A 20,081-nucleotide genomic window follows, 5' to 3' on the forward strand; every position below is an offset into this window, starting at 1 on the left:
TAAATAAATCCTTAGCTTTACAATATATAGGAAGCATTCCCCACATCACTTATCCAATTCCCTTTTCTCACCTTTAAATGGAGTTAGTCTAGCTGTTCTATGAAATTCCCCCCAGAGCTAGAGTTATGATTCTATGAATAAATTAGATGTCAAGAGTTTTACAGAATCACTAAATCTGAGAATTGTAAAGACTCTCAGCAGCTATCTAGTCCAACTATACCCTAAAGAAATTTCCAACATAATGAATATAAATAATTCAGAGAATCATGGGAAGACTTATGTGAACTGATGCAGAGTTAAGTAAGGAGAACCGAGAAAAAATTAAAAACAAGATTCACAATGCCTAAGACAATGATAATGGAAAAAAGTCAAAACTAAACTGAAAACTACATAATTATAACATCCAACAAGCTCAGCCCTAAAGAAAAAATGAAGGAATTCACTTGTTGCCTTTTTTTCCTAGAGGTAGGGTACTATGAGAGTAGAATATTGAACATTATATATTCTTGGATGCATTGGTTGGTTTTGCAAGTTTACTTTTTTTCTTTTGTTACAAAAGATAACTCAACAGGAAAGGGAAAAGAGATACAATTGGAATCAAAGGTGATATAAAAAGATATAAATAAAAATTATTTTTAAAAAGAAGAGAAACTTGTTTTCCCAGTTTTATAGGTTATTGGCTATTTCATTGGTCTCCAACTTCCTCACATAACTGTAGCACATCTCTCTTGGGGAAGAATAAATGAGAGAATTTTGATATTTTTGCTCTCATTGTGGCCAGGGCCATAAACTGGGAGGTTTCAAAATAACACAGGCCCTTTCTTTGGGCCGCAAACCTACATTCTTAAAAGTTAAGTCTCTCATTGGCTTTAATGTGAGTTCCATGCATGTAGAGGCTGTAGGAGTGGACCCTTTGGGAGTGTAAAGTGACAATATAATAGAGAAAAATCACTTTAGCAGGCAGCTGGGACAGCTGGCCAGGCATTCACAGGAAAGGAAAGGCCTTGATTTAGACAAATCACTGGATGAATGATCACATGAAAAGCCACCCTTCCCCACCCCTCCTATTTTACAGCTAGAACTAAGAAAGCCAGAAAATATAAAACATGTGAAAAAAGTAAATAAAGATATGTTTAAAACCTTTTTTTTCCAGGAAAGGTGCTATAAAAGGTCTTAAATGCTTTTTTTTTAAAGATACTAGGAAATCTGAAGTCATGGGCATCAATGGAAAATGCATCCAATTGGTTTTTCCAAGTTCTTCATCAAGAACTAATAAAATGTAAACAATGACACACACCCAAAATCCCCCAAAAGTCACAAGTCTTTTTCCAAATTCTGACTGAAATTTGTGTCTTGGTCAAATCAGATGATTCTATTGTTACCTTTAGACATACAAAATGTTGGATTCGTTTTCTGTTGGAAATAAAGTGGTCTCATTTATCTGCAAACATATTATGATTATCTTAGCTGATGAATTTCTATTAATCATTTAAAAATTAAAGAAGGTTCCTGAATAATCTTTCCTATATTTACACAGTGGGGTCATTTGGAAATAGCAATAAACAGAAGGTCAAGAGACCTGAATTCTTGTCTCCAATCTGTTTTGTGTGACCTTGAGTTGAATAGTCATTCAAAGAAGTCACTTTGCTTCTTTAATCTCAATTTTTCCACCTGTAAAATGAGAAGGATCCCTACAGTCCCTTAGACTTATAAGGGATATGATATAATAATATTAATAATAATAATAATAATAACAATAACAATAATAATAATAATGGCAACCACTAGGATTTGCCTTTAAGATTTGCAGAGTACTTAGATTTTCTTGTTCCCACAACAACCCTGAGACATCCAAAGGTGTTTAATAGTTGAACAAACCTGACTTGGGTATCTGAGACATGAGAAGCACAGAATTTCAGAACTCTAAGTTGGAAAAGACTTCAGGCTTCCTTCCGCAGCCTAAAATAAGCCCTCTTAAAGACTATTTCATCCCATATGTTCTGTACCCCAGGAAAATCGGACTCTGCTCTATAACCTAGGTCAGCATACCAGCCCCTAACTCATTCTCTTGTCCAGGTAGTCCCCAGTCCCCAGGATATATTCCCCTCTCACCTCTGCCATTTAGAATCTTGGGTTTCTTCAGAATTCAACTCAGGTGCCACTTTCTCTTAAAAGCCTTCCTTGACTCCAAGAGCATTTTTCCTCCTGTAAAAGCATTAATTTCATTTGAATCTTTAAATGAACCCTCAACAATGCCCCTGACAAGTAAATATTCTTCCTGTTTCCACTTGAAAAATCCCCAATGAAATAGGTTAATAGAATCGTTAACCTATCAGTTAACCCATTCCATGTCTGACTTGTTCTGATCATCAGAAATTTTTTCCCCTTTTAGTATTAGGTAGATAGATAACTAGTAAACGTGGGGGTATTTTCTGTCTCTAATTCTATAGCTACATTCCATAAAACAATTATGTCAGTACAAGGCCTGAGCCTCTTCAAGATCCTTTCAGTTAGCCTGCTCCAAGAACCAGAAGAGACAAAATGGAAATGAGCAGAGGAAGGGTCAATTGTGGCCACTTTTGCCTCATTAACTTTCCCTTTCCCTTGGGTCTAGTTACTCTGATCTGTGAGGCTGGGCTCAGAGTGATGGGAGCACTTCTCACCTCATTCATCTTCACCTTCTTACTTGTGGCCTTCTCACACAACCATTCAACTAGGGCAGCTGAAGGCTGGTTACTGTTGGCTCCCTGTTGGGATACAGGACACAGGTAGGTCAAGGGCTGACTGGAGATTCTTCTGGGCTGTGGAGCAGTTATAACTCACTTTACTAAAACAGTAAAAAGAAACCACCTCAACAGTGATTATAGGATTCCTTGGATCCTTGATGAAACTCAAAGAAATAGTTTCTGGGTCACGCAAAATAAGTTACTACTTTAAGTAGTGGCGTGATGGAAGGGTTGTCAAAAAAAAAATACCCAAAATAGAATGTAAGCTCTTTGAGAACAGAAAAAAAATTCTCTCTTTGTTTATCTATTCCCATTATCTTGTTCAGTGTCTTGCACACTGATTTTAACAAACAGATGATTGTTATTGTTGTTCATCCTTCATTCTTGAAGAGGACCAATGACAGCAGAAGGGAGATGTCTTGACTTTTAAGTTAATCAGATTTAGTGAAGTAGCCTCACTTTATCCTCCAAAATCATCAGAGTACAGTGGTAAGACACAGGTTAAGATGACTGAACATGGCCCTGGAAAAGTAGTGGGAAACTGGCTTTTTTAAGTTAAGATCTTTTCCAAGTTTCAATTTATACAAGGTAACCCCCCCCCCTCATTCAAACAAAACTTTTTTGCATGAAATCAGAGTATTTTCTCAAACTGCTTGCCTGGTTCCTAGAATTCCATCATAAAAGATTCTAAGGTTGAATGACTTGAGCTCCTGGGTAATAGCAAGTGTGATGATCTCCATTCGTTTTTAGAAGATATAAGTGATATCTCAAAGCAAGGAAAGAAATAGATAACATTTTCATCTTCTTTAATTTTGATTTTCTTCCCAAAATGAAGTCAAAATTAAGACAATGGGGGGGGGGAAGAATTGGGGAAGAAAGAAAATTATATTAGAAGGAAGTAGATGAATATTCAGAGCATATGTCTTCATGTATATATATATGTATATACATATTATATATATATATATATATATATATATATATATATATATATATATATATATATATAATACCAGATGAAGGTGTGTGAGTACAGGTAGTTCCTTCACTGGCATTATCATTGACCTTACCAGATATATTTATGGAGAGATTTGGAGACAGACACAGACAGACAGAGACAGAAAAAGAAACATATTATATATGTCTGTATATGCACATATGGAGAGAGAGAGAAACATATAAATGTCTCCAATCACTTTCCAGATCTTATCATTTCTATTTCCATAGCATCTTTTCCATCTGATTCTTTATCTCTGATCACACAGCTATTATCAAATCCTCATTACATTTCACCAAGATTATTGCAATGGCCTCCTAATGAGTTTCTCAGACTCAAGTCTTTTCCCAGCCTAGTCTATGATCCACAAAACTGCCAAAGTGATTTTCCAAAAATGCAGATATAACCATGTCACCCCCTTACTCGGCAACCTCCTGTGAATATGCAATCCTATTACCTTTAGTATTAAATAAGAAAAATTCATCCTTCTCAGGAAGTCCTCTGAATTACTGGGCAAAAATAACTAAAAGAAAGTTTAAATTACTGTTTCTCTGACATCAAAACTAAATGTTTCTCTTTGCAACCTTCCAGAGACAGCTCTCTAGGCCTAAAAAAAACAGTTGAAATCTCTTCTCCACAAGTCAGACCTTCAAACACCTGAAGAGTCATCATGGCCTCCCTGAGTCTTGTCTTCCTTCAACCCAGGTGTGCATTTGGTACAAAGTCCTCCAGAGCCAACTGTTGAATTTTCAACGTGAATACATACAACTCAGAAATCTGCCAATGCTACAAAATCAGCACTTGATTTATTATTTTGTGTAATGTCTAGACCAGATCAAATATACAGTCTAGCCAGCAACATTGTAGAGTGTATTTGAAACCAAATTAAAATTTAGTTGGAAAATACTTGACAAAAGAAATAAAAATACAATAAATAATAGATAATAAGACATTGCAATGTCAATGTCTCTTGTGGGGAATCTATCAATTAATGGTTCCTATTTCTTTTTTAATTTTTGTTTAATTTTTAATTTATGAAAAGCAAGCATTTCCAAAATATAGAGTAATTTTTAAAAGATGATTTCATATGAAATTGTAAATTGATTATGTTCAACTTGCCATTCCTCTTAAGTTTATAACAAAGCTATGCTGTTAATTTCTTTTACTTTCCTACCCTTCCTACTCTAGAGACAGCTATCATTAAAACAAACTCTATGTGTATGCAAAATCATTCTATACATATTTCTATTTTGAGTTGAACAGCACTGTTCTAGACTTTGGAGGATAAAGTGAGGCTACTTCACTAAATCTGATTAATGTGAAAGTCAAGACATCTCCCTCCTGATGTCATTGGTCCTCTTCAAGAATGAAGGATGAAAGTAATGGGAAAAAATGTTTATAATGCAAATTAAACTTAAAAATGTGTGACAGGTACATGGGGTGTGGAAAGGGGAGAGTGGTTGTTAAACATTTATCAGTATATCACTATTTAAATCTCTAGCTTTATAGACTGAATGGGTGTTGCCTGAGGAAAAACCTTAGTTTTAAAAGGTCGATGTTTCCCTCTGCATCCAGGACCATCCTCAATCATCCTGATTCATATCTGGCCACTGGACTCATAGGGTTCTAGAGGAGAAAGTAAGGCTGGTGACCTTGCACAGAAACCCCCCCACACACACTCAAATCCAATTCATCTGCATTATCTCCTTGATATCATGGTCTACTTCAAGAATAAAGGACAGGCAACAAAATGAAAGAATATGAGAAGTACTTGTGGGTGTCCTGTCCAAAAGGACTGGTAAGATTTCTTGAGATTTGCACACCCCAAATCACTCTGACTTTCCAACAACTGGTCTCAGGCTAAACCTGCTTGGCCACTGCTTGGATACTGATTGATTCAGAGTGAGTGTAAATAGCAATTGTTATTTTTTAAGCTCCTATCATTGTGCTATGCAAGGGACTGGGGATATTAATTCAAAATTGAAATGGCCCTAGACCTCCAGAACCTTCTATCCCACATTCTATCAGGGAAATCTGCATGTTCACAAGTAAAAATATGAATAGGGACAGGACCTAGGATTTCTTTGGCATGGCAGTTCTGCATCTGACAACAGGGTGCCTCCTTAGGATCTGGCAGAAGATTTCTATCATTTTACCTCAATCCAACAAGCATTTATTAAGTGTCTGCTATATGCAAGATAGCGATTGATAGGAGCAAGGCTGGGGGGCAGGGGGACAGAGAGGATAAAGAGATTCCAAATATGTAATTTCATCAGTTTGAGGAGTGTCCAGGGAAGGAATTTGATGTACTGATAAAGACCTACATTTTCTCAGTAGCTTTGAGGTCACTAAAAAGTCAAGTGACTTTCCCAAAGTCCTACAACTAATAGATATCAGAGGTAAGACTTGAAAGCTGGCCTTCCCACCTCTGAGGCTAACCTGTATCATGTTCTGCTGCCTCTGTAGTTCTAGTGATAATTAGACAAAATGAAAATCCCCTATCCTTACTAACATTCAATTATAAAATTATAAATTTAAATTATCAAATCAAATTTTATAGAATTAAATTCTACTGAAGGTAGTATTCACTAGGTTACAGCAAAGACCACAATGACAAAGGAAATATTATCTTCTACTATCTTCTATTGTGTAAATGTGGCCAATGTATTTCCTATGCCATGGCCCCTATCCATGGTCCATGCCCAGAGCTAGAGTCAAATACAGATATGCAGAGTTTGTCTGACTTTCAGTCCTAGCCTTATACCCCCCCCAAAAAAAAAACCCATGTCTGTGGAGTTTCTCTGAGTAGCAGTTAGGTTTATTCATAAATATGTGTCATCCCCTTAGGACATTCCCTTAAGACAATCCTCCCTCCAAAACTTCAAATCTTAGTCGTAATAATGATTCTAAGTGGATACATATTTTTATATTCACTTTCTGTTTTGAAATTGGTTCAGAGGAGTGTGTTTGAAAAGAGAAGTCAAGGTTGTAGCTAGGGATTCACAAGATGAAAAGATACTGGGAATACTTAAACAAGGAGAGAGATTTCAAAAGTGGTTGGGCAAGTATACTATAGATGGCAGAATCTCAACTGGAGGACTAAACAGAGAAAACAAAATATTTGGTCAATCTGGCACAATCATTTAAGAATTGAAGAGTTGGTAAGAATTTCTTAGAGTTGGGATGGATACTAGAAATGATCTTGTCCAATGTGTATCTGAACAAGAATCAACATTGTCCTCATAATAATAATATAGTTATATATTATGACAACTAATAACACTCATTAAAAATATTCCAGCCAAGTGGAAATTTCAAATATTATTTTACTTTTTTCTACAAGGAACTGTTCCATCTAAGACCATTATATAGCATGCCACAGGGGATACCTGTGAATTATTGAAAAAGAGACTGTTTCTCTAATCAGAAAACCTGAATTTGAAGCTTAGTTCTGCTACTTATCAGTTAGACCCTGAGCAAGGAACTCTTGCTTGCTCTGCTTTGGTATTTTCATTTGTAAAATAGTTATAATAATACCTTTTAAAAATTTTTATTTATTTAAGGCAATGGGGTTAAGTGACTTGCCCATGCTCATACAGTTGGGCAATTATTAAGTGTCTGAGGCTGGATTTGAACTCAGGTACTCCTGACTCCCAGGCCGGTGTTCTGTCCACTGTGTCACCTAGTTGCCTCTTACAATAATACCTTAACTGCTTACCTCACACATTGCTGTGATGGTGATGGTGGTTTTCAAGTAAAGTACATTATAAATTGTATCTTTAAATAATTATGTATCCATTAATACTTTTCTGCTAACATTAGCTATTATATATTTAGCTCTGTCTACTAAGGAGCACCTGGTGGGTCAATGGATAGACCTCAGGGTTTACAGTCAGGAAGACTTGAATTCCAATTTGACCTCAGACACTTGTTCGTTGGGTAACTGAGCAATTCACTTAACCTCTGGAATCATAGAGCAGCCTCAAATCCAAAGAGCTTAGTTTATCAATGAGGAAATCTTACTGGGGAGATTTGAAGTGCTTGCCAAGAGCTTGTTAAGGTCGGAAATGGAATTTGAAACAAGTACTTCTTGATTTCAAGTATAGAACTCCATTCTCTACAGAGTTAAAATAATTGTTCCCTCCCTTCTGAGTAGCTAGGTGACTCAGTGGCTATAGACTGCTAGGCCTGTAGTCAGAAAGACTCATCTTTCTGAGTTTAAATCTGGCCTCAGACACTTCCTAATTGGAGAAGGAAATGGCAAAAACACTCCAGTATCTTTGTCAAGAAAGTCCCAGATGGGGTCACAAGGAATCAAATAAGAGTAAAGCAATAGAATAACAACCCTCCCTTCTGCTGTAATCCTCTAGATTTCACACTATTCAACTGGCCTTGCATGATACATATTTGCATATGTCTTATTTTCTCTACTAACTCTCAAGTTTTTTAAGGCAGGGACCATGTCTTTTATATCTACACTAGAAGATTTTGAATCAAAGGACCCCCATCAAAATCCTCCCTCAAACATCGCCTGTGTAATCTTGACCAAGTCACACAATCTCTTTGAATCTGTTTCCTCCTCTAAAATAAGGGTTTTGAATTTTCATGGTGCCTTCCAGCGTTGTAGATGAGATAATTGTATTCATCATAATGTCTTTCATGTAACAGGATCTTCTCAGTTATTTTGACCATTCATAAGCTCATAGGATCATTGGGTTAGACCTAGAAGGGACCTCAAAAACCATCAAGTTCAAGACTTTCATTTTACACATGAAAAAACTGAGAGGTTACCCAGAGACATACAATTAAATGTTTAAAAGGTAGGAATTGAGGTCCAGTCTTCCTGATTCCAAGTACAGGGTCTATCCATTCTAATCCCCCTGCCTCATTCTACCTCTAAAGTCATTATAAGATGAAAGGAAACTTCAAAATCAACTAATACTATCCCCTTCATTTTACAGATGAGGAAACTGAAGCCATTCAGAAATGAAATGACCTACACTAACCTGTGTATTGGATTCTGGATGCCACATTGATTCCTCTTACCATGCTATAGAGCTTCCCCACAGATATAAGGGATAGGGGAAAAAACAATGTTAACAAGCATTATTGTCTACTATGTGTGCAGACACTATGCTGAGGAATAAAGGGAAGGAAAAAACAAAAGAAAGACAAAAACAGATCTGCATTGCAAATGTTAAAATTAGGAGTCATATAAAGAACAAACCCCAAGATTGATTTTTCAGGCTCAGAATTTGTGAGTTCTTACCTTTGAGGCTTGCTGTGTTGTCCTATGACTGCCCTCTGCAGTTACATTTCTTTCATGCATGTTACTCCAAATTAGATACAAACTGTGTCTGGTTTATCTTGGTTTCCTTGACTTAGAGCTTCTCCAACGGATACAGGCCTCCCATTGCCCTCAGAGAGACTGGTCTTGCCCCCTACCACCTTGTTACCTGTCTTCATCAAAGGTCTCCAGGCTTTACCTTGCAAGTCCTACTGTCTTGATTTCTATAGAAAGGAAATAAGAGAAAGGAAAGGAACGCTCCATGGAGTACTATTTCTCCTTCCCCACTCTCCTTCTCAGGGATCATAGGAGTTAGGACCAAAGCATTTAACTGTTTTGTGAGGAAAGCCGGTCTAAGGACCCCTTCTCAGAACAGGATCTGCTGTCCACATTAAAAAGGGATAAAATGCTAAAATTCAATTAGATATTAGTGAAAATTAGGATGCAATTTTCCCTGGGATATCAGGGAGGTGATGCCATGACAAGCACATGAATTGGATTTGAGTGAAGGCCAGTGCTGTGCTAAGTCAGCCTCACTTTCTCCTCCAGAGCCATCTGGGGCCAGTGTCCAGATATGAATCAGGATGACTGGAGATAATCCTGGATGTGAGCCATCAGGGTTAAATGACTAACCCAAGGTCACACAGCTAGTAAGTGGCAAGCATCTAAGGCCAAATTCTAACTCCCATCCTCCTGACTCCAGGACCAGGGCTCTATCCACTGCACCACCTAGCTGCCCAAGAATCTTTGATTTAGAAATACAGAAGAATGTAGAAATTATTTAGTCCAGCTAAACCTTTCAATTTATAGATAAGGGTGCAATGTGTATGTATGTGCCTGTGTACACATACCATATATATGGATGTACACATACACAGATATATTTTCATATGAAATGCACATGTGTATGTATACTCACGCACACATATATGTATGATAACCCAGAAAGGTACAGTCGATTGTTCAGTGATGGAAGAAGTGAAGGGAGGGTATAGAGAGAAAGAGAAGAATGAGGAGGGATAAAGGAAAAGAGTGGGTAAGAATTTATATAATTATTTTGACCCTACCTAGAACCACTGCAGAGCTAGGGAAGAAAGGAGAAAAGAAAAGAGAAAAAAAGGCACTGGAAAAAGATTTGTGCTAGACATTCCTTTGTCATGCCAAGGCTTTCCCCAATCCTCAGGACCCTACCACTCTCTTCAGATTCTTACCCAATCCTTGGGATCTGCACTACATCTACCCCCTACTCCAAAAATTGGCTCTTAAAGCTTTAGTTGTATATTGAATTGACAGTGAATGGCTTCAGCACAGGACTTTTTCTTTCTTATCGTAGAGGTGGAAAGTGTGTCTGTGGAGCTAGGGATGGAAACTGGGGAAGGTTTGGAGTAGAGATATCAGTTCTTCATTTCATCCATAGCCTAGATTGCCTATAGGAGACAGAGTTCCCTGAATTGTGTTACCTGAGTCACAACAGACCTCTGGGTCCACTTTATGCTGTTTACTATATATATATATATATATATATATATATATATATATATATATATATATATATATATATATATATATTTACTATATATATATATAAATATATATATATAAAATATATATATATAGTCTCATAACTAGCTCTTTTTATTCCCCTGCCACCCACCACTGCTTTTCAGCTCTCTTTTGTGCATTGTTTTTGTCTATATGTGATTTACATTCACCTAGAATGTAATTTAAGGGTGGGAAATGTCAAGCTTTGGGGTGTCTTTTTTTGCTTGTCTTTGTATCTCTAATACTTTGTACCTCTAACACTGACTACCATATACTAAGCAATCAAGGTTAAGTAACTTGTCCAAGGTCACACAGCTAGTAAATGTCAGAGGCTGAATTCAAACTCCCATCCTCCTGATTCCAAGAAAAATGCTATATCCACTAGGCCATCTGGCTGCCTGAAGGAGAGTTGACTTGATACACATTCAAGTTTAATCGGCTTTATTGACATTTTCTCCATCATATTAAATCTAAGCAATCAAACCAATATATCAAACTCCACTCTGTAGCCTTGCAGATTTCAAGGTGTAGATGCGCACACTAAAAATTTAACAATTAGTTTTTCTAAGTCAGTTCAGGCTAGTGCCAGAACAACCCTAGTGCTATACTTCATCTATTTATAACTGGTTACACTTAACCTATTTATAATTCAGCTATTTGTTAACCTCATTTATCTGGAATACAGCCTAAATCCAAGGGGGGGGAAAAAGTGAGAAAATTCTTAGAGCAGCCAAAATAAATGTCATGACATTCACATTATTTGATTTTAAGTCAGAAAACATTTTTTTAAATGTCTAGCATGTATTTTTTTTAACCTACTAGAAGGCTCTGTGAATTTCAGATTTACAGATAATTCCATCAAGTCTGATTATCTTTGTATTCATCCCAACAATGCCCATCTCTGATCTCCTTGTCTTTACACTGACTACCTTCCAAGCCTGGAATCACTTCTTAGTTTCCTCAGTTTCCACTAATGCTCAAATTACAACCACCTTCTGTAGGTGACCTTTCCAGAACCTCTACTCTCCCATCTCAAACCTTCCCACTATCCTTCTCTCTGAGTTTACCTTCCATCTCTGATATACACACATACACATATGTTATATATGGCACAATCATGGTACATATATGACATGATATACAATATATGATGTATAATATATACATGTATGTATTGTTTTGCATGCATTTTGGACCATGTAGACATACAAGCTTCAATAAATCTAGAGTTCACTACTGCAAAGAATGTCGCATAATAATAGATAAATGTAGCAATAATCTTTGGTCAAGAAAAGATTAAGCTATCATAATGACAGTTTGTTCAGGAAAGCAAGACTATATGTGTGACACATTTCAGAATGATTTCTAGTCAAAGTTTTTTTAATTAAAAGTTTTTGTGGAAATCAGAGTTAAATAAGTCCAGTTTTCAATTTTAAGTAATAGAATACACAGCTGCACACTTCTCAAAATCTAAGTATCAGGTTTATTAATACAAACTATCGCTGGACCAAATACCACGGAAACAAGGATACCTGTGTCAATCAACGCTACTAACTGCTCAATTTCTCAGTTGTATTTCTGGAACCTTGGAGGCAAAGAAGCGCAAGAGTAGGTATGAGGTCATCCTAGTCCTGTATTGAATTACAGGTTATATTCACTTGGCTGAAGGGGAGAGGAGCAAATCTCAGGAGGCAAAGGGGAATCCATACCTTTATCAAACACACCAAGAAATCTTAAAACAATATTGCTGTTACTGTATACAATGTTTTCTTGGTTCTGCTCATTTCACCCTTCATTATTTTGTGCATGTTTTTCTAAGATCCCCAAGCTCATCAATACTTAAAGTACAGTGGTATTCAGTCACAATCATATACTACAACTTGTTCAGTCATTCCAAAAAACAGGCATCTTCTAAATACATCTTTTTTGAGAATCTAGATAGATAACATATAGATAAGATGACACAGTAAACAGAATGTTGGCCCAGAAGACTTGTTCAAATCCCAATTCAGGCATTTCCTAGGAATGTGACCTTGTACACATCACTTAACCTCCCTTACCCTGAGTTTCCCCTTCTGTAAAAGGGATTGGACTCTGTTCCCTAAGGTCCCTTCAATCTGAATCTCTGATTCTATGATCTCATTAGATATCCTCAAGGGCTAGTAGAGTTCTTTAGGAGCAAGGAGTTGGGGGGGGGAGTGAAAACCCTAATAATCTGAATTCTAGGGGGTTTTGTCTACCTACTAACAACTTGAGGGGGAGGGGTTCACAGTTAAATAATTCTTCAGCTTGCTAGAAAGTGAGCTTTCCAGAGGACTTTGCAACCCCACCCTCAGGATTCTAAAAGACAGCTATTTAACTACTGCATTATTGATTGGGATTACTTATACCAATTATCCCTAGTGCCACATTTTTGGGCACAGTATCTAATGCCAGCCATGGTGAATGGGCTATGTTCTCCTCCTCCTAGACTCTAACATAAGAGCTCTGCAGCAACCAGTCCAGTAAAATGCTCTCTTGATAAACAGCATAAGTTTTTCTTCCCTTCCTCCTCTCCCTTGCTCTCCCCACTAGCAAGCTTGCTGCCCTTTGGTTTCAGCTGCCCCTTTCCTTCCCCCCTCTAGGGGGTGGGAAATGGAAAAACCTCTCTGTTCACAAGATAATTTGCCACTGACCCCTGACAAATGACAGCTGAGCAAAACTTCAAGGAACTCTGTTACTTAGAGCTTGAATTTCAGGCCAACATTTTCCTGCATTTCTAATGAAAAACGTGCTTAGCCCCCTGCTTTTGAAGTGCTCTTGGGGAATTGTATGAGTGGTCTATGCAATCTTTTATACACAGCCTAAGGACTCTTGCAAACCTTCTCTTTCTCTTCAAAGGCTTGTTAACTATGTGATGAATACACCTGTCACTTTCAATTCCAGCCCCACTTTCTGTTGTGAAAGCTGTAGGATTCGGTATCTATGGCAACTTTTCAGCAACTCAACATCGATTAAAAGATGATTGGCTTATCAGGGTTGTTAGGTTGATTGATGGAAGCGATTGGTTTCTTAAAATAATATCCAAGACATTGTGATATCCTCTTGATTGCCTAATTTACAGGATGAACTGCAAAAGAAGATTCTTTTTCTAGGAACAGAAAAGTTAGTATTTCATCCAAAAAGGGCCTGGAATTACATGTTATTTACATGCTTATAAATTTAGGTGCAACATCTTAAATTTTAAAAAGTCAATACAATCCATCTATCTTAAGACTTCAATAGAATTTCTGTCTAATATGCTGGTGTGTATATGATTAGTTCTAAGGTCAAAGATTAATTTATTTGAGTTTAGAAGGATTTTTTAATCAGATTTAGAACTATTACAAATTCTAGGCAGACTTAAAACATTTTCAAATTAATTATAGGACTTGTCACTCTCCTGAACCACCAAATGTATAAAACTATGCACAGATAATATATCACCAGAAAGAAATCGTGGGGGGGGGGGATAATGGATAGTGGCAAGTTTACAATGGCACATTTTTTGGAATATTATATAATTCAAATAAATTCATGACCTCTTAAACAAAGGTACCACAGTCAATAGCAAGAAGGAATTGTGATAATGAGAAAGATTTACATGCTGGGGAAGGGGGGTGAGAGAGGAAAGCAATTACTTTCCATCAGTCTTGTAGAAAAAGGACAGAACTAAGAATCAAAATACTATGCTTCTGATCCTGTTTTGGTCACTAACTCCCCCTGTGATCTCAAGCAAATCACTTTATATCTCTGGGCCCCATATTCCTCATTTGTGAAAAGAAGGGGATGAGCTAAATGAGGTCTAAGATGCCCTTAACATTAAAATATTCGGAGTCTATGTATGTATATAAATTCAATTATCCTGTGAACATTTGCAATGCTAAAAGGAAATTATTTTTCTCAAAAAGTTAGATATCCCACATGGAAACTGAACAGGCAAAATTATACAATGATCATCTCCCTCACAATCTCTTCTAGTTACCAATTAATATATTAATAAAGGAGGAATAAATAGTGGCAATTTGTCCTTTGTTTTCTTTAGAGATCATTTCTTCCTCCCCCACACCTCCCATGAAGCTACTCTAGGGATGGGGAATGCCAGAAATGTAGATGTAGTTACTAAAGAGACAACCACAAAACGAGAGCTTGAGGTATTGCTAGTAATGAAAGAAGTTAGGGGTAGCTAGAGAAAGTATCCTAAAGCTATCTTCCTCTCCCCCCTCACTGCCTCCTACGAAATTATTATGCAATAAGAAAGACAGCATCCATCTGTCCCCCATGACTCTGAAAAATCCTTTAACTCTCCCCCAAGGTTACTGAAAAGTCTAGGGGTTCTCCCCAATTCTCCTGCAGACATTCTCTAATCAGTTTAATTGCAGTAGAATTGAGGATAATGATAATCAGTCTCCTTTTTGGTTCATCCTTCCTTTCACTTTTCAGCTTTTCAAAGTTTGTTCACCAGTGTTACTAGAACGGAACTGAAACATCCATTCTGTGTGTGTGTGTGAGTGTATATGTGTGTGTGAGTGCGAGTGTGTGTGTGTGAGAGTGTGACAGTGTGTGTGAGAGTGTGACAGTGTGTGTGAGAGTGTGACAGTGTGTGTGAGAGTGTGACAGTGTGTGAGAGTGTGACAGTGTGTGTGAGAGTGTGACTGTGTGTGTGAGAGCGTGACTGTGTGTGTGAGAGTGTGACAGTGTGTGTGAGAGTGTGACAGTGTGTGTGAGAGTGTGACTGTGTGTGTGAGAGTGTGACTGTGTGTGAGAGTGTGACAGTGTGTGTGGGAGTGTGACAGTGTGTGTGGGAGTGTGACAGTGTGTGTGGGAGTGTGACAGTGTGTGTGGGAGTGTGTGTGGGAGTGTGTGTGGGAGGTGTGTATCTGTGTGTGTCTGTGTGTGTGAGTTTGTGTTAGTATACACCAGTGATCAGGAGAAAATAGATAGGAAATAAAAGACTTTATCCCTAAATTAGAAAAGGGGATTTTAATAGTAATGGTAGCTACATAGCTCAAATCACAGAGAAATTTTGGAGTTATGTGGTCTTTGACAGTTATGTGACTCATGTAATATAATCAGAGGGCAGATAGGTTGGTACAGATACTAGAGATCTTGGGCCTAGAGTCAAAAAACAATAGTTCAAATCTGGCCTCAGATTTTACTAACTTTGTGATCTTGGGCAAATCACTTAACCCAGTTTTCCTCAGTTTCCTCATCTGTAAAATGAGTTAGAGAATGAAATGGTAAACTATTCCAGTATCTTTGCCAAGAAAATCACAAATTGGGTCATAAAGGGTGAGACTGTTTTGAAAAATGACTTAACAACAACAAATAATCAAACAGGATGATTAGGATCCAAATAACATATCTGGAGGTTCAGTTATTCTATTTGGCTGTTTTTCATTAGTCAAATTAAATGAAACTATAATTGAATCATCTCATTCTATTTTGAGTTTTTCGAGAAATGATATAAAAAAACACCATACATCCAATTTTAGTTTTATATTTACTTCTGTTCCAGATAGTTTTCTAAAGCCCTGGAATTCTAAATACAAATCACTTGACATCATTAAAACCTTGAAAAGGTAACTGTCATATTGCCAAAGATGTATCCCAATTATGATGCCAATAAAACAGTCCTCAATAAATTCCTTGTGGTTTTATGGGTAGCTAAAGAGCTAAAAATGCATTAAAGATGAAAAATCATAAATAGTTGAAAGATGCAGACTAATTCTTTAATCATTCTTCATCACTGATCTGACTATTGGATAAATCATACATTTTTTCCAATATAAATGTAATATAAACTAAATTGAGTCAGAAATAAAATTTTCACAGCACACGCTGATCCATGCTTCAGAAAGTCATGAAAACCCTAATAAGTCCAATTAAAGACAGAATTTGATATTTTTCAGTAGACCAAATCTTACTTTAGAAAGTCTTTTCAGTTGGAAAATAGTTAGTTTTTAATAGGTTCTCTCTCTCTCTCTCTCTCTTTTTTTTTTTTTTTTTTTTTTTTTTTAGTTTGAGCCTAGGAAGGTATATTAGCTAAGAGCTCTCTTGGGTAGAGGAAAAAAGAAAAGAAAAGCCACCTACACTTCATAAGATTCTCCTCTCTCCTACAGACTCCTTTTCCTCAAAACAGTCATCCACAGAATAGATAGTAGAGTGTAGGCACAGCTACTTCCAAAATCAGACTTACACACAAACAAAGGGGATAGTCACTTCTCTAATATGGTTTAAGAAATGCAACTCAACATCCTCCTCTTGTCCTTCTTCAATTCAGGCTGCTTGAAATTGAAGGATTAGTGCTTTATTTCTTAGGTTAAATCTGGGTCCCAAAGATCCCTGTGTTAAAGGGCAAATAGCCCAGCAGGGATAACTAATTAAGCCATTAACACCTCAGCTGAATTGGTTTATCAGAGTTTAGTTGAATAAGTAGCCAAGCTTAATAGAAAGAACCTTGGATCTGCAGCCACAAGAGTTGGGTTGGAATCCTGACTCTGTCATTTCCCTCTGTATTTGCCTGACCTTGGGTAAATGATGTTACCTAATCCCCAATTTCCTCTTGGGTAGAATTTAGGGATAGAATAACATTATTTGTAAGGTTCCCTCCAGTTTTAAATCACATGCTCCACATCTGTGGAATGTGAATAATAATACTTTTATTAACTACTTCTCTAAACTTTGTGAATATTACTTAAGAACATGTTTGTAAAACACTTTACAAGCCTTAAAAGATTATAAAATGTCATCCCATTTGATGATGATCATGACAATCACACTGGTGGTGGTAGAGATAGTGTTGGTGATTATTATGAAAACTGAAATTTGCAAAGTTTTGTATTTATTTCTTTGTATATTTGGTATCCCTTAGTTACCTGGAAAACCTCAAAGATGGAGACATAGGACAGGTCAGGAAGGAAAGAAGGAAGAAGTTAGGTCTTGAGTTTTGGGGGAACAAGAGATCTAAGAACATCAAAGTCACAGTTATCCTTACCTTCAAATTTTACCATGGAGTCCTGAAAACTATGAAGCTATTATTTAATAAAATTTAGTAGACTTTTCATGACTCTCTGAAGCATGGATCAACATAATCTGTGACCTTTTTTAATTTTTAACTTGACTTAGTTATGGTGGCAAAATGTATAATTTATCCAATAGCAAATTTTGTCTAAACTAGCTAAACAGAAAATCTTGGTTATGATAAAAAGAAAACAATTTCGATTTGCAAGATCTGAGTTTGAATCTCAGCTCTTTTATTTATTCCCTGTGCAAAGTCTCTGCATTTAGTTTCAGGGGGTTGAGCAAAAGACTTTATAAGACCTATTCCAGATCTTGATACTATAAAAGGTCTGTGAGTTTGAGTAAACTGGAAGTTCAATAACAGTAAAGAATATGGTATGATAGGAAAAAATCTGGAATTATGTCCAAAGCATTATTAAACATCCTCAGCACCCTTTGGCCCAGCAATACCACTACAAGATCTTCTTCCAAAGATGATTGGGGAGAAAATACCTATATGTTCTAAAATATCTATAGCAGCACTTTTTGTGATAGCAAAGACCTGGATTTTGTGAAGATACCCATCAATTGGGGAATGGTGAAACAAGTTGCTGTATAAAAATGTGATGGAATACCACTATGCTATAAGAAATGATTAGCTTAATGATCTTAGAAAAACATGAAGAGATTTGAATTAAATAATGAGGAGTAAGATGAACACAACTAAGAAACTATTGAATTCAGTAATAAGGTCAACTTTGAGCAAATAAGTCATTTTGACATTATAAATACCCAAATTAACCGCAAAGAACATATAAAAGAACACAATATCTGAATCCAGAGAAAAGAACTGATAAATATATATAAAATGATATAATGTATTTGTACTTAGATATCTATTTATAGATATATTTATACTTGCTCATATATGTATGAGTATATGTGTATTTATATGTATAAATACTTGTGTGTCTGTGACTAATGGCAGCCATATTGAAGGGGAGGGAGAAAAAAGGTTAAAAAGAAATTTACATGATAACTTTATTATATATTCAAAAGGAATAGCAAGTTGTACATAATAGATATGTAATTTCATGTGTATTAATTTTTTAAATTATATTGTTATTAAATTGCTTATTTTATTCCATAAATTAAAAAGAAAATAATTACAAAATTGTAAAAGTTAATGCATTCTCAGACCGCTTTATAAAGGCACAACTTCCAAAAAGAAAGAAGTAATGGTGACACTTTACTCTGTCTTTCTTAGCTTCCTTATGGTAGAAGGTGTTCAGTTCTAGGAACCACAGTTAAAGGGCAGTGAGTAATCAGAATGGTAAAAGCCCTGAGGTCATTTCAAACAAAAACATTTGTAGTGACTGAGAATATTTAGTCAAAAAGAAGATACAACTCAGGGGTATATTATTTCTGCCTTTTAATATTTGAAGAATTCTTTTGTGGAAAAACTTTGGACTTGTTCTGATATGACTCAGAAGACAGAACCAAGAATAGTGGCTAGAAGTTGCAAAGAAGCAAATTTAGATATGAGATCAGGAAAAATTCCCAATGGCTAGAATTTTCCCAAAGAAGGATGGGATGTGTCAAGAGATGATACAGCTAACTTCCTTGTGGCGTTCATGTAGAAGCTAGTGACCACTTGTGTAATTTGTTGCCTGGTTTTGGGGTGGGGGGTGTTATTCTCTGATATATGATGGACTAGATGGCCACTGAAGTCTCTTTTAGAACTCAGATCCTTTGATTCTATGATAAAAAGCCAATGGAGCTTCCTTGTTTTAATGCATAGGATAATCTGTATTACTTGATCCAGCAGCACACAGAACCAGACTCTACTTCATAAAGGCATGTATCCTGTGTGATTACCTCTCTCTGATCTCTAATATCACTTGATCATCCTTTCCTCAGATAAAGAAAATTCAATATCCCTTTTCATTTATACATTTTAAAACTCAAGAATGTTATTCATGGCCAGAAAATGAACAAAATAAGTTACATCTGTATTACCATTGATCTAATTTGAGTTCCACTTCTCTGCCTGTATTTTGAAAGGATTCTGTTTACTGAGTCCCTTGTCTCTACAGTTTCTGAATAAATACAACATTGTCACAGAATAGAGAAGATATAGGTTAGAGAGGAGAGGAGAGTTCCATGGTGAAAAGAAGGAGAGGAGGAAGGTCCAGAGGATTAGAACTAGACCAGTGGTACCTAAATGAATTTTAAAAAGCCAAAGGTGAATACTTCAGATAATAGGATAGTGAGCCTGAACTGATTTTTTTTTAAAAAAATGAATTATTAAGGTAATGGATTGTGAGCATTTAGAAAGACAGGAAATGATCACTATGGGTTAGCAGGGGGTCATTAAGAATAAGCCATTCCATATTAACCCCATTTCCTTTTCTGATAGGATCATTGAGCCCGTAAATCTGCAGAAGGCCATAGGCACAACCTATCGAGACTTTGGGGTCTTTCAAGTTATTCTTGTGGACAAAGTGAA

At 36.4% G+C, this 20,081-nt stretch overlaps 1 long non-coding RNA gene across 1 annotated transcript; it reads right to left on the reverse strand.

The window, feature by feature from the left end:
• Positions 1–1,897: 1,897 nt before the first annotated feature.
• Positions 1,898–9,228, reverse strand: LOC141491677 (uncharacterized). The gene is made up of 3 exons (XR_012469701.1): positions 8,993–9,228; positions 2,664–2,747; positions 1,898–2,205 (listed from the first exon to the last, which is right to left on the reverse strand). It is a non-coding gene; the product is annotated as an uncharacterized LOC141491677 (long non-coding RNA).
• Between the last annotated feature and the right edge of the window lie 10,853 nt (positions 9,229–20,081).

Source organism: Macrotis lagotis, chromosome 6, assembly GCF_037893015.1.
Source record: "Macrotis lagotis isolate mMagLag1 chromosome 6, bilby.v1.9.chrom.fasta, whole genome shotgun sequence".
Taxonomy (NCBI): domain Eukaryota; kingdom Metazoa; phylum Chordata; class Mammalia; order Peramelemorphia; family Peramelidae; genus Macrotis; species Macrotis lagotis.